Source organism: Coturnix japonica, chromosome 2 (assembly GCF_054131305.1).
Source record: "Coturnix japonica strain WE chromosome 2, WE-NBRP24, whole genome shotgun sequence".
Classification (NCBI taxonomy): Eukaryota; Metazoa; Chordata; class Aves; order Galliformes; family Phasianidae; genus Coturnix; species Coturnix japonica.
This window is the reverse complement of record NC_140664.1, coordinates 113,180,941-113,194,431: the sequence shown is the minus strand read 5'-3', so window position 1 is coordinate 113,194,431 and position 13,491 is coordinate 113,180,941. Positions and strand designations below refer to the sequence as shown.

Sequence of the window (13,491 nt, the reverse complement as noted above, 5' to 3'; positions counted from 1 at the left end):
GAGATTTCTAAGTGATTCTACAGGTAAGTCTAAAGTATATGCAGGACTTTCAAAGGAGTTCTTAAATAACTTCAGGATAACTTTTGAAATTCAACAAGTATAGAACTGATATGAAATATCTTCAACATACTAAGCCAGAAAGTTTTAACAAAATGTTTTCTTTGGAGGTAGTTGTCTGAGATAATTACTCTCTCAGTAGATACTGAAATTAAATATCAATTAAAGTATACTGGATGCCTCTTCAGATATTTTTCTTTGGAGCAGGTAAATCTGTGGTGTGCCCTTGTGGCCAAGAAGGGCCATGGTATTCTGGGGTGCCTTAAGAAGAGCGTGAATAGCAGGTCAGGGGAGGTGATCCTTCCCCTCTGTCTCTATCCTGGTGAGGCCACATCTGGAGTTTTGTGTTCAATTCTGGGATCCTCAGATAAAGGAAGATAGGGAACTTCCAGTAGGTGACCACAGAGATCAACAGGGACCTTGAGCATCTCCCTAATGAAAACTGGCTGAGAGACCTGGGACTGTTCAGCCTGGAAAAGACTGAGACAGGATCTTATCAGCTCCTACAATTATCTATAGAATGGGAGTCAGCTGTTTGGGGCCAGGCTTTTTTTCCATAGTGCCTACTGACAGAACAAGGGGCAATAAGCACTAAATAGAACACAGAAAGTTTCATAAGAACATGGGAAAAACTGTCTTTACTTTGAAATTGATAGAGCAATAGAACAAGCTGCCCAGGGAGGTTATGGGGTCTCCTTCTCTGGAGATACTTAAAACCACCTTGATGCTTTCCTATGTAATATACTATAGGGAACCCACTGTAGCAGGGGGTTGTTCTAGATGATCTCAAGAGGTCCCTTACAACCCTTACGTTTTTTTGTTTGTTTTTTATTTTTTTAATTTTTTTGCTTTGTTTTGTTTTGTAAGCAAGACAGCTGGTCTCACTAGCAGCGAATAAGGGAAGTTTACAGTTCATTGATTTAATGTCATTTACATCCCAACTAGATTAAAAAAACCCAAACAAACAAAACCAGGACAGACAAAAGAAAACCCCCAAACTCATAATGCTTGTTACAAACCAGAATGTTACTTTCAAGTACTTCTACTGCTGGACTATTTCTTGTTTTAGTGGTTTCAGCAGTCAAGAAAATTCAGTGACAACTTCAAAAATAACGTCAGTCAGAAGGTTCGGTAAAAATCCATCAACCACCTTACATAAATGAAGGTGCAAGGTGTGCTATAGTTCAAGTCACTTAGTAGAACCAGTTTAAAAGTTCTGCAGAAGACAGATGGGAAACTGCAGATCATGTTGTCATTTTCTGATGTGATTTCTAGCTGGCCACTGATAACTCAGAACTGTAGAACTTAATGACGATATCAAGCAAACCTGTTTTACACAGTTATTTTCGCAAGAAAACAGCAGTCACAGCAGCAAAGCAATATTGTGGCCAATGCTGTTTTGGTTGTAATGACGATGTGGTAGGAAGTGGGTGTCAAGTTCTCTTAGCAACAAATGGGGGATAAATGACACACTGAGTCATCAACGAATCATTAGATTTTTGCTGATTTTTAGCTTTTGTTTCCAGATTCTAAAATTACACTGGTTTTAAGATGATTGATGAAGATGAATGTTTAGCGGCATTCACAAGTGTGTGCTAGTAGTCAGATTATTAGTAGATCTCCTAATGCTATAAAAAGAGGAAGTTTTAATATTTTTTTTTTTATTCCTACTTTCAGCTAAAATCATTTAGCATTAAAAGATGCCCTTTGTAGGAAAAGAAGCAAAACAGAAAATGAAGGTAAAATTATGAGCTCTTGGTGGCCAACAGCAGAATCACTGAGTTCAGTACAGTTCAGAGAGGTCTGAATTTCATTTGCTAAGCTTGCAGGAGCTCACACCCTGCAAACACATGCTGTACAGCATACTGCACAGGAAAATGGATTGCTGTCTTTTACTATGGAAAAAGTATAGATTTCTATAATCAATCTATATAAAATGGTAGCATATTCTAATGTAAACAGCTAGGAACTCCCTTAAATTTAGACAATACCACAACCGAAAGCAGGAGATAACAGATTACTAAAGAGAACAATTAGGTTGTTTATTTAGTGTGTATGTGTACATATTTATATGTGTACACATTTATATGTGTTCATTGCGTACGTATATAGTTATTATCAACCTCAATAACCATAAGGAAAACTGAAGCCCAAAATTCCCCATTGGTAAAGCCCCAGACAACTGTGCCTGAAATTAGTGGGTAAGGGTGAAGTTATGTTGACTCAAAGGCTGAGTAAAGAAGGTTGACTTTGGTCAGCTGACTAAATTTTTGCTGATTCCTGATATATACCACCAGCCACTCAGTGTAGCATTTTTGTATGTCATGGACCTTCAGCCGACCTCCAAATTACACCACTGCAGATTCACCTGTTACTTTTCTTGACCTACGGGGGTTAATTCTCCCAATAGCAGATAGCTCCTCCATGTATTACAGGCATCTAAATCTTCACAGGGCTGGACTAATAAAAGAAATAGAATGTCTGTGTATGCTGCAGACTCCAGTTTGATTTCTATCAGTACTGTAGGTGCTATTTTTCCCCATGTATTTAACCTTCAGTAGCTGTTTAATGCTAAATCTATTAGAAGATAGATCTAACCTTGTCTAAATCGAATAAATATTGTAGTATACATTCACATTTCAGAGAGCAACATAAACCAGCTACTTTCAGTGATTTTTTACAGCTAATTTTTCAAAAGATTAAAACTGTGGATGTAAAACTGTGATGTATGAAAACATGCCTCTTACCAGGATATCAACACCTACTTCCAAGGCACAAATGTGATCCAGCACTGAATGGATGGGAAGCAGAATTCAAACACTATCTATCACTCTGAACAGGCAGATACATTCAGCCTACAGCTAGAACTGTCATTTTGGTATCTGGACTACAGTTTATACAGTAATCTGGTGTTGTAACTGTCGCTGAATAAATGACATGGATTCCAGGCTTTATTGTAGCCTATGAAGGACTGACCTCACTCCTTAGAAAGCTGTCCAAACTATCTGGTCCTAGCACACTTTTTTTCATCTTTCCATTTTTTTTCCTTTTAATCTGGACCAGAAGTGCTTGGGGAAAATCATAGGAAATCAATTAGGGTCCTCGATAACAAGGAAGGATGAGACGAAGAAATTGGAGTTCAAATGTTCTAATTCTATTACCTAGACTTTTTAAATATAATAAAGTAAAACGTATTTGAGAGTGCTGTTTTGGAAAACGTGTTCTGTCCTTCTCTTTTCCTCTTCAGCAAAACTTCTCCAATAATTTCTTAGCATTTATTAGCTTACTATAGAAACAGGCAATGCTCGTGCTGTTTACATATTTGCCCTCAGAAGAAAGCTAGGCAAGATGGCTGATGTACAGGTTGACATGCTTAAAATTTATTAGTATGTCTTTAGTTATCTATCAAAAATTAACTGGGGTTCTTTAAAATTGTCTGTATGCTCCAAGAGATAAAAGAGGGCAAAAAGCCCCAGAAAACCGAGCCGGGATATGTGGATTGGGTCTCCCTCCTTGTGTCTCCATTCACAGCCTGAATGGGGAATGTAAACACCTGTATTGGGGCAATTCCCTTTCCTGGGGCAAGGAAGCTAAAACAGCATTAAGACAGAACTGAAATGAGACCCGGAGTTAGGAGGTGGATTTCACCCTAAGATTTTCGCTGAAGGTTCCCGGAACTGGTGGGAGTGGCTGGCACTGTCTGTCTCACTACTCCAGTATAGTCCAGAACAACTCAGGAGTATTGGATGACCCCAGTCTGAGGCAAAGTGAAGTTTCACTTACTCTGGAGCAATGGTAAGAAAAATTCTGTAAGATTTGGTGGCTAAACCCAAACATTTGTGTTCAGCATTTACAAGTTCTTAAATATAGTAAGTGCTTATCCAGACACTTAAATTTCAGAAGTACAGTTTCTGCTTTTACAGACTAATCTGTCTCAAAAATGGTGTCTTTCTGTTGTGATATTTTGCAATATATTGTTCTAACTTTTTTTTGCTTCTACTTCCTCAATTAAGGAGCAAAATAAAAAATGATACCTTGGGAGACTAGGAAGTTATTAAGAAGAGAAACTTACTCAGAAAAGTAACTTCTTGTTTCTTGTAGTTCCAAACTCAGACAGAACACATCTAACTTTTTCTTCTATGGCTACGGCATAGCTGTACATTCTAGTTGTATTACTCTTTATTTTACACTACAGGAAGTAACTGAACATTGCCCTTATGTTTAACCATTTCAAACAAAGCCCTAAACAGACTCTTGCAGTCAGATGTTTTTATTTTACAGTTGTCACCTCTGCAGTTTCACCTGGACAGATTATTTTCAGTATTTCATCAGTGCCAAAGGTGGAGATCACTTGCTATTATTTCAAAGTTATTATTCTTTCAGTTTGCAGATGAGAGATAACAGATAATCTATTACTGTCTCTGAGGGAAAATTATTTTCTCTTGTACCAACAGTGAGTCAGCAACATGTTATAATGTATGTGATCAGCTCACTGCAGGAATTTTCAGACAACTGTACACAGGGTGTTAACTTGTTTGCTGCATTTTATCTATTTCTTATTGAATTACTGCATTTAGTAAATCCTTCTGTCTTGAAAGAACAGCATTGTACCCAGGCTTTGACATACCTTTACTGTCTAAATTTATTTTTAGTTACACACATCTGCTGTGTGTTTTAATTCAGATATATATTTTTCCTGTTCTTTGTATCTGACACCTCTCAGGGCACCATGGGAAGTAAGCATGGCCTTCATGCTCAGCATCACCAGGGAGAACCCAGTGCAGAAGAGGGCTCAGCTTTGATGCTGCTGAGATCTATGAGAACTACAAGGTTCTTCTCTCTTTTCTTGGAATTTTAGGGAAACTGACAAATGTCTAGCAGAGTTTCCAGCTTTCATGTAAGAACCAAAGAAAGGCACTTTCTTCAATTCAGAAAATGTTCCCAGGTTTGGCTACACTTTCTCCTGTTATGAATGGTTGGCTCCTTGCCTTCTTTTTTCATCCTTATCTTCATTTCACACTTTTTTATCTTGTTCCCTTCAACACTTTTCAATACTTTTTCCATCCCTCCCCCCCTCATTTAATTTAGCTCTTTCTAATCAATACAGAAAGTAACGTGAAAGTGCAGCCTTCACACAGACCAGATAATTCTTTTGCTGGTTATCTACCTTTACGTTGGGTCTTCCCTTCCTTTGTGTTTGGTATACTTTACAGGAAGTCTATATGTCTATATTTGTATAGGTGCTAGACAGAGTGAATGAGGACTTCAATCTTTGATGCCCCTCAGGCATGATCAAATAGTGTCATAGCATATCTGAAAATTGATAGCTATGCTTTGATGACAGACAAACTTGTATGCAAGATGAGTTTCACTGGTCTTTCTACTTTCTTATTAGACCAACACGCAAACTTTTAAGTGAAGATTCTCTATCTGAATCCATAGTATTGTGTGTTTACCAGGCTGATATTTAAACCTTCATTTTGAAGCTGTTTTATTTTGTCTAGTTAATGACCAAATTAAAATCAGGCATACAGTGCACTTAGACATGCATGTCAAAGTACTGTCCAGTAGCAGAAGCAAAGCAGATCTTTGCAGAAGACCCTTTAACCTGTGACATAAACAAAACAAGTGGGTGTAATTTTGTCAGTGTTAGGTTGTATTAATTAGTATTTACTTACAATTTTAGATGCTTTATGTCAGTAAACTGAATTTATTTGGAGAAGACTGTTTCTTATCACTCGTGTAGTAATGAAAGCATAGTTCATCTGCCTTATCTTCACTTTTTAACAGTATTCACTGAGGAAAGTGGAAGAAATGTTTGGCCAACACTTTTTGAAATGTGCCTATGTTTTGAAAAGTTATGAATCAACCCAGATGTCTGAATCAACTACATTTTACAAACCTGCCACAGGACCTATCAGTTAAGCAGTTATAAAGGATTACTCTAGTACTGTAGATATAGTCCCTGAACTACACTTACTGCAGTACTGTAGTACTCCTTTAAAAATGGGGATGAAGAAGTGGCTGGAAGAGGAGCTGGGAGAGGGGGAAGAGGTGGAGATTCTGTGAGAAGTTACCTATTGATTGTACTGTGCAGATGTTGCTAAAAGAAATGAAAGAAACAACAAAGAAAAGGAGGAATGGAATTTCCTTTAATTCTGTGAGACAGAATAAATACATTTATTTAGGCCATGCTTTAATTTGAGTTAGTTCAATATGAATTAAATTACTTTCACTAACTGGAATGGAAGAAAGACAACAAAGGGATAGAAAAGGGGAGCAACAGCTGAACCTGGCCATGGTATGCACTTAACTGTTGCTGGGAACATTCTTGGCCTTATCAGGAGGTTCAGTGCAAGTCTTAGACAGGTTTGATTAGTGAAATCATAACTGTATGCTTCTGTGAATTTTCTCCTTACCTACCTAACAAGCTAAACCTCAGCTTCCCTTCTGAGATGTGAAGAAAGCAGAGGAACTGGGAAGATTTTTCTTAAGTGAGAGGAGTTTGTTGGGAGTTCAGCAAATTAAGTTAAAGCCTTCACCTCTTACTGAAAAACCAATGACAATTTAGGAACATCTAGAAAAAAATTACTACTTTTTTATTTTTTCATTTTCTCCCAAGGTATTGTGAGCACGTCCTCTAGGTGCATTTGTAAAAGTTGTTGTCTTTTGTAATCAGTTTTCATTCTTTAGATGTAAACTTCAAGGAGGAAAACTTCTCTTCAAGGGAAGCGCTGGGCTTAAAATAATGAAGAGGTAGGTGGACTGCTTATTTTAGGTAAAAGTATATACACTTGAAAGTAATTTGTTTTGTCTGTTTTTGTTGCTCATGTCAGATCTATTTACTTCACCTGCAGGAGTAATCTGGCTTCAGTTATTTCCATGCTTTGGGTTGAAATTCCATCAAAAGACAAAAATACAGATGTGTCTGCTGCAACTTCAAACTTTCTAATAGGTTCAGTGAAGCAGTATTTCTTTTTTTCTTTTACAGAATCACAATGGTTTGTGTTGGATGATCTTTAAGGCTCCTTCCAGTTCCAAATCCCCATGATGTGGACAGGGTTGTCACCCATTACATTCTGGCCTTGAGCACCTCCAGCAATGAGGCATCCTCAACTTCTCTGGGCAGCCTGTGCCAGTGTCTCACCACTCTGAGTAAAGACTTCCTTCCTAACATCTAACCCAAATCTTCTGTCTTTTAATTTAAAGCCATTACACCTTGTCCTATCACTACATAAAAGGTTGGTTGTCTTCCTGGTTACAAGTTCCCTTCGAGTATAGGAAGGCTGCAGTGAGGTCTCCTTGAAGCTTCTCTTCTCTAGACTGCACAAACCCAGTTCCCTCAACCTTTCCTCATAGGAGAGATGCTCCAGCCCTCTGATCATCTTTGTGGCCCTCCTATGGACTTGCTCCAACAGCTCCACATCCTTCTTTCACTGAGGTCCTTAGGTGTGGACCCAGTACACCAGACAAAAAATGAGAAGGCAGAGCATGTGGGAAACACTCACCTCCTTCTTCCTGATGGCCACTCCTCTTCTGATGGAGCCTGGGATACAGTTGGCCTTTTAGGCTGCATATACGAACTGCTGGCTTTGTCCAGCTCTTTGTCTGCCAGGACCCCCTAGTCCTTCTCTGCAGGGTTGCCTTCAATGAGTTTTTCTCCTAGTCTGTACACGCCTGTGGTTACCTGACCCTAGTGACTTTGCACTAGGTCTTGTGGAACCTCCTTAGGTTCACGTGGGTCTACTTTTCATGCCTGTTCAGGTTCCTCTGGATGGCGTCCTTTCCTTCTATTTTATCAACTGCACTACTCAGCTTGGCATCATCTGCCAGCTTGCTGACAGGGCACTCAATCCCACTGTCTGTGTCACTGAGCAAGATATTGAAGAGCACTGGTCCCAAGTGGGGCAGCATTCATGACCAGCCTCTACCTGGACATAGAGCTGTTGATGACAATTTGCATGTGTTCAGATTTCTGAAAGTGTTTATCTACTGAGGACAAATGATTCAAATTTTCATGATTTAAGAAGGACATATTTATATAGTAGCTTATAAGAATAAAAAATATATATTCATGATAATTTTTTTTAACAATAAGGATTAGTTATTTATATTTTGTCAGAGTGTAAAGTTTTTAGGTTCTTAGCCTTAAGCAGATTAAAACATCTTCCTATTTTTCTATTTTCAGTGGAAATATTCCCTTCTAATGGAAAATACCAACTCTTACTTTCTCACCATATCATATTAAATATATCAGTGATCAATTAATTGTTCTAAGTCATATTTTCTGTCACTGAGAAAGACAAGCATCCTGATTTGTGTGTTTTTTCCCAGTACTATGTATACAGATCTCCCTATGTGCATACAGTATGTTGCTTCTCATAATTCTGGAGACTCTGATGGCAAATTATCAGCCTTTCTTTCTAATCAGATGTGATTGTATAAGGAATTCCATAATAAGGTAAAATAGAATTTTGCCCAAAAGAGAATCCGAAAACTTTAATTTGCTTTATGCACTTCAGAGACCCTCAGACCTAGGATATGCTATGCTAAACCTAACATGATGGAGATTGATATTGCCATAGGAAGTGGGTAGTACTGGTCATTTCAGAATAAAGAGAATTGAATGTTATGTCCTGTGTGTGTCTTAACCACAAGGCTGAGAAGTTGCCTGCTCTGGTGGTTAAAACTGGCACATCTATGTTTTTGACAACAAAAGCCTCATTTTGTAAAGACAAAAGCAGGTACGAAGAGGCCCAATCAAGGAGCTGAAGTACACTGTGAGAGAGATTCAGTTGTTGGTTAGGGTTAAGTATGCATCTATTTTAGTCCATTCCTGAATGCAATTAAAATCAGTAGTGGAAGAAGGGGCTACAGCCCCAACGTTTTGCAGAACCTATATCTAAAATAAGCTTCTGAATTAGATGGAATAATTTCCATCATTATTGTTTTCCCAACAACTATGCTATCTAAAGCATTAAACAACTGTTATAAATACACACGATATAAATATATTTGTTTATTTATTTATTTATTTAAACTTGAGATTTTTATTTATTTATTTATTTTCCACAAGTATTACCTGCTAAACTGTTAAAGTTTCACTGAATAAACAAGGGGAAAATCTAGTTCCTTTGGACTTTTTATTGCTACAAGTACACCCCTTTTTTTTTTTTTTTTTTTTTTTTTAAATAAGACACTCACTAGAAATCTATGGTTTGCTTTTACTTCAAAACCATATTATTAGTTACATGTACTACTTAGTGATGCTTCGTTCTGACTGTCAGATTGCTGCATCACTTGCTTCTATGGTTAATTTTTAATAAAAGAAGCCATCAGTCGCTCCCAAAAGTTGTTTGAATTCACATACCTGAATTATCAAGAAATACTGTCCAAATATCACAGAATTTCCCAAATTCTCTCTCTTCAAGTACTGTGTCCTGCAGTTCCTTTCATGCTGTTCCAGGAAAGTGACTCATGACTCTTTATTAATCATGAGATATGTTAATTTAGTGACTACACTAAAAATGTGTTTTTCTCTTCTCCCCATAGCTTGAAGGAAATATCCCTGCCAAGTCACTATCTTGAATGCTGATCTTGTACTCGTAGTGTACATGTAACCTGTTCATGACTGAATCTTTAAAGCCTGGCCAAGTGGTGTTTTTTGCATGTCAGTGTGGATCTAATTACATTTTCAATAGACTGCATCTTTAATTGCATGAATAATTGTAGTAATTTAAGATTAAATACTGATTTCATTAAAAATGAGGACAAAATCTCTTTCTGCCTGTAGACTGGATAGCATTTTGCCCTGTTCAGGCACAAGTTTATTGCTGGCATATGGCACATTTTAAAATTATTATTATTATTATTATTATTATGTGCTGCAATAATCTGAACTGGAAATAACTATAATAACATACACTGGAAGTAACCTGTTTTTGTGTGTTTGATGGATAGGTCATTCCACTGTCAGGAATTAAACAGAAACGTTGCAGTTTTAGCTTCAGATACATTCTCTTGGTATCATCAAGGGCATGTCTGGAGAAAAAAACTGTGTTTGTATAGAGATGGTAAGTGGAGCAGTTCATACTCTTAGTTATGTTGTGCCCTCTGGCAAGCCTGCCAGGAGAGTGCTGTGCTTGTTTTGTGATGAGAAACCTCCTCCACATTCCAGCCTGAGCGTATCTATTGTTTTCAGACACAAACAGATGTGTTCCTTACCTAAGGGAAGCTCTCAAAAATATGGAAGTAAAACAGAAGAAACTGATGTGAAACCACAACAGTATTTGACCTGTCTGTATGCATTAATAATCTCAACTTTAGCTGAAGGCAGAAGTCTGTTATATTCAGTTTTATTTATTCGCTTAGTTTCTACCCTGCAGTGCTTAAAAACAACAGAAGATATGAGTATTAGCTCCATGCTTTTAATTTAAATTAGCATTTTGTTAAATGTGTATGTGTTTATTATATCATTCCTAACCATTAAGGGCCAGATAGTTCAGATTTGTGGAGCTGGTGAAAGAAGGGTAAACATTAAAATTCTTTATTCTGACAAGCCACCTTGTATTTCACAGGCCAAAATCACAAAACTGCTGTTGACCAAGCTATGTATCCATAATAGCTCTTCCTAATAATTCTCATACAGTGAATGAATTTTATTTTGGCACATCTCTGCTGAAGGATAATAAAGCATTTATTTGTCAACTCTTAAAGGTTTTTTGTTTGTTTGTTTGCTTGAGGTTTTTAATTCTATAACTTTTCTCTTTGCAATGTGCTGACCTGTCTTTTCTAAACTTCAAACCGGTGCCTGTAGGATGCTCAGACACTTGTTAGGCTTCAGATGTTTGTGGGAGGTGAAGCGACAGCCTACAAATGGGTCAGGGCTGCAGCTCCTTCATGAATGCAATGTGTAGAAGCTTGTGGGTGTGCACCTTATCACATCTACGTCTCAGCTACAGCACAGACTGCATGAAGAAATCATAAAGTGCTACTATTGAGTACCTAATCCCAGTATTCAGAAGAAGTAATGTGCACTGGAGGACAGCAGGAGGAGGGTGTGAGCCAAGAGAGAAAGGAAGTGTTCAGCACAGTGTAATTGCATAGATGGTGAATAATTGTTGAGATGAGGTACAGTAAGCCAACACTTCATCTGCAGTACCTCATCTGTACAGCAGCATGTCACAGTATGGCACTGTCTGACCAGCAGCTCTCCAGCACACTATGCTTTTCTGCTGCTGCTGCCTTTACTATCCAGGTTGAGTCAGAGTACAGATTCAGATGTCCTGGGTTAGGGAGCTCTCTATGAGTTCACTTTCATCCCACAGCAATTTGCAAAATTAGAAGCTAGGATGCCACAAACCTTATTTGAAAGCAAAGGTGTCTCAGATATATAAGAACTGTATACTCTTGCAAAGAAGTTCTGAAATGAAAGTTTTCATGGGGTGGGATTTAGCAACTTTCATGCTGATAATCAAAACTGACGGGCTTCTGTGGAAAACAGTCATGAATTCCTTCTAGATTTTCTGAAAGATTTTGACTTCAGAAAAGGACCCTGTGACTGAAAATAATATTACTGAGACAGCCATTAGCTTGATGTCTCCAATAATACAGACCCAGTTTTCAAAAATAACATTTCAAAATGAAAATATCTCCTCTGTGCATTATCTGCATGCTGGTTGACCTTTGTCAGGGAATCATGGAATCTCTTAGCTTAAAGACCATCTAGTTCCAGTCCCTCTTGGGGAAGGATTACCATCTGCTGTGTTTCCTCAGTCCTGGAATGATGAAACTGTAGTGCTTCAAGGAGAAAAGGTATGGCAAAAATAATGGAAGCATCCAAAGAAATACCTGCTTAGAATATGGAAATTGACTTTATTCTTAAATAATCTCAATTCCAAGTAATTCATTTAATTAACATTAAAGTGCGAGTAATGGCTCAGATTTTAAAAAGTTCATGAGAAATAGTTGTTTGAAATGAGGTTAAATATAAATTAGAACTGCAGCAAAATGTTAACCACTGGTGCAAGACTCTTTACTCAGAGATAGAATTTAATCAGCCTCATCCAAAAGTAAACTATAAAGTTTACTTTTTCACAGAGCAAACACAATTTCCTGTAGAAATTCTCAAGAATTGTAATTATCATTAAGAGAACTGTCTTTGTTCTATCATGATAGACTGCTATCTTTGTTCCATGTTTGTCATTTCTGAGTGTGCAGCATTTTTAAACCTAGGTTTTCATGCTACTGCAATGTGATTCATATCTTGTGGCTAAAATAATTGGCATTTGTTTCTAAAATTTCTTCTGGTAGAAGATGTCTGTTGAAATGAAGATAGTTTGTGCTATGTGGATGAAATATGTAAATTATAACTGCCTCCCATAAGAGTAGAGCATCACAAGACATATGACAACATTCTTCACACAGTTTCAGTAGACACATCACCTACTGTATATGAGGAAACATTTTTTCTAATTAGAAAAAAAGCTTTCATGTGATGCTTGCAAGTGGTGATGATTTGCATAATGTCCAGGTTTTAGATATATATATTACTCTTGTTGCAGGTTAAACTGTCATTTGAAATGATAGAATCACAACTCCTCCTCCTCCATAAATCTAATAGTTTCTATTACATAGAACAAAGACTCCTTTCTGTAGCAAGAAACACTTGTTCAATGTGAAATCCAGCTTTAAGTCATAAGAGCAAAGGGTTTTTCATTTTCAAATGCAGTTTATTAGTCTGTAATGGGAACTGTACGATATGTTAGAACAGAAGGAGATGCCTACTGCTGGTGGCATCTCCCAGGCTTTAAACAGCATTTATGTAGCTAGAATATAAATCCATACTTTTGCATCCCTGTGCTTCTCTATCTTCTTTCTCAATTGAGGATAACTTCCAGAAGGAGCAGAGCTCCATCCGTTCTGATACTTGCTCCATGGTGTCCACCAAATAGCCACCTTATCTTCACATTCACCTCATTCTTTGGGGGATTCTATTAGATTCTCACCAGACTGGATCCTTACATCATGTATTTCTGACCTCAAAACAGCCCAGTCCTACACCAGTTCCCAGAGAGAGTACTGCAGGAATCTACAGGTTGCCTTAAAGGACACCCACACTGTGGGTGTTTCTCATGCTGTATATGTGTAAAATTTGTTTTGTTTGCTACTGATACAACACTTTCCTGTAGAAATGGTGTTCTCACTACAGAGTGGATTCAGATGGGCTTCCTGGAATCCCTCTGTGACAATTTGGTTGTTTTGTTTTGTAACTTAGAAAGAAACATCCACAAAGTTCTGGTGTGAGAATTTTTGCATGAAATGCTGTTATGTTGCTACAGGCAGGCAAACCTTTCACTTGCAATGATTTTGTAATTCAGGCTGCCATAACTGGACTACTGTACACTTGTATCTCCTCAGTAACTTTAAAACATT

General features: G+C 37.6%; 1 long non-coding RNA gene across 1 annotated transcript; it reads left to right on the top strand.

The window, feature by feature from the left end:
- The first annotated feature begins 3,724 nt into the window (after positions 1-3,724).
- LOC146762127 (uncharacterized) lies at positions 3,725-7,244 on the top strand. Its single transcript, XR_014943022.1, has 2 exons — positions 3,725-3,852; positions 7,049-7,244. It is a non-coding gene; the product is annotated as an uncharacterized LOC146762127 (long non-coding RNA).
- The last annotated feature ends 6,247 nt before the right edge of the window (positions 7,245-13,491 follow it).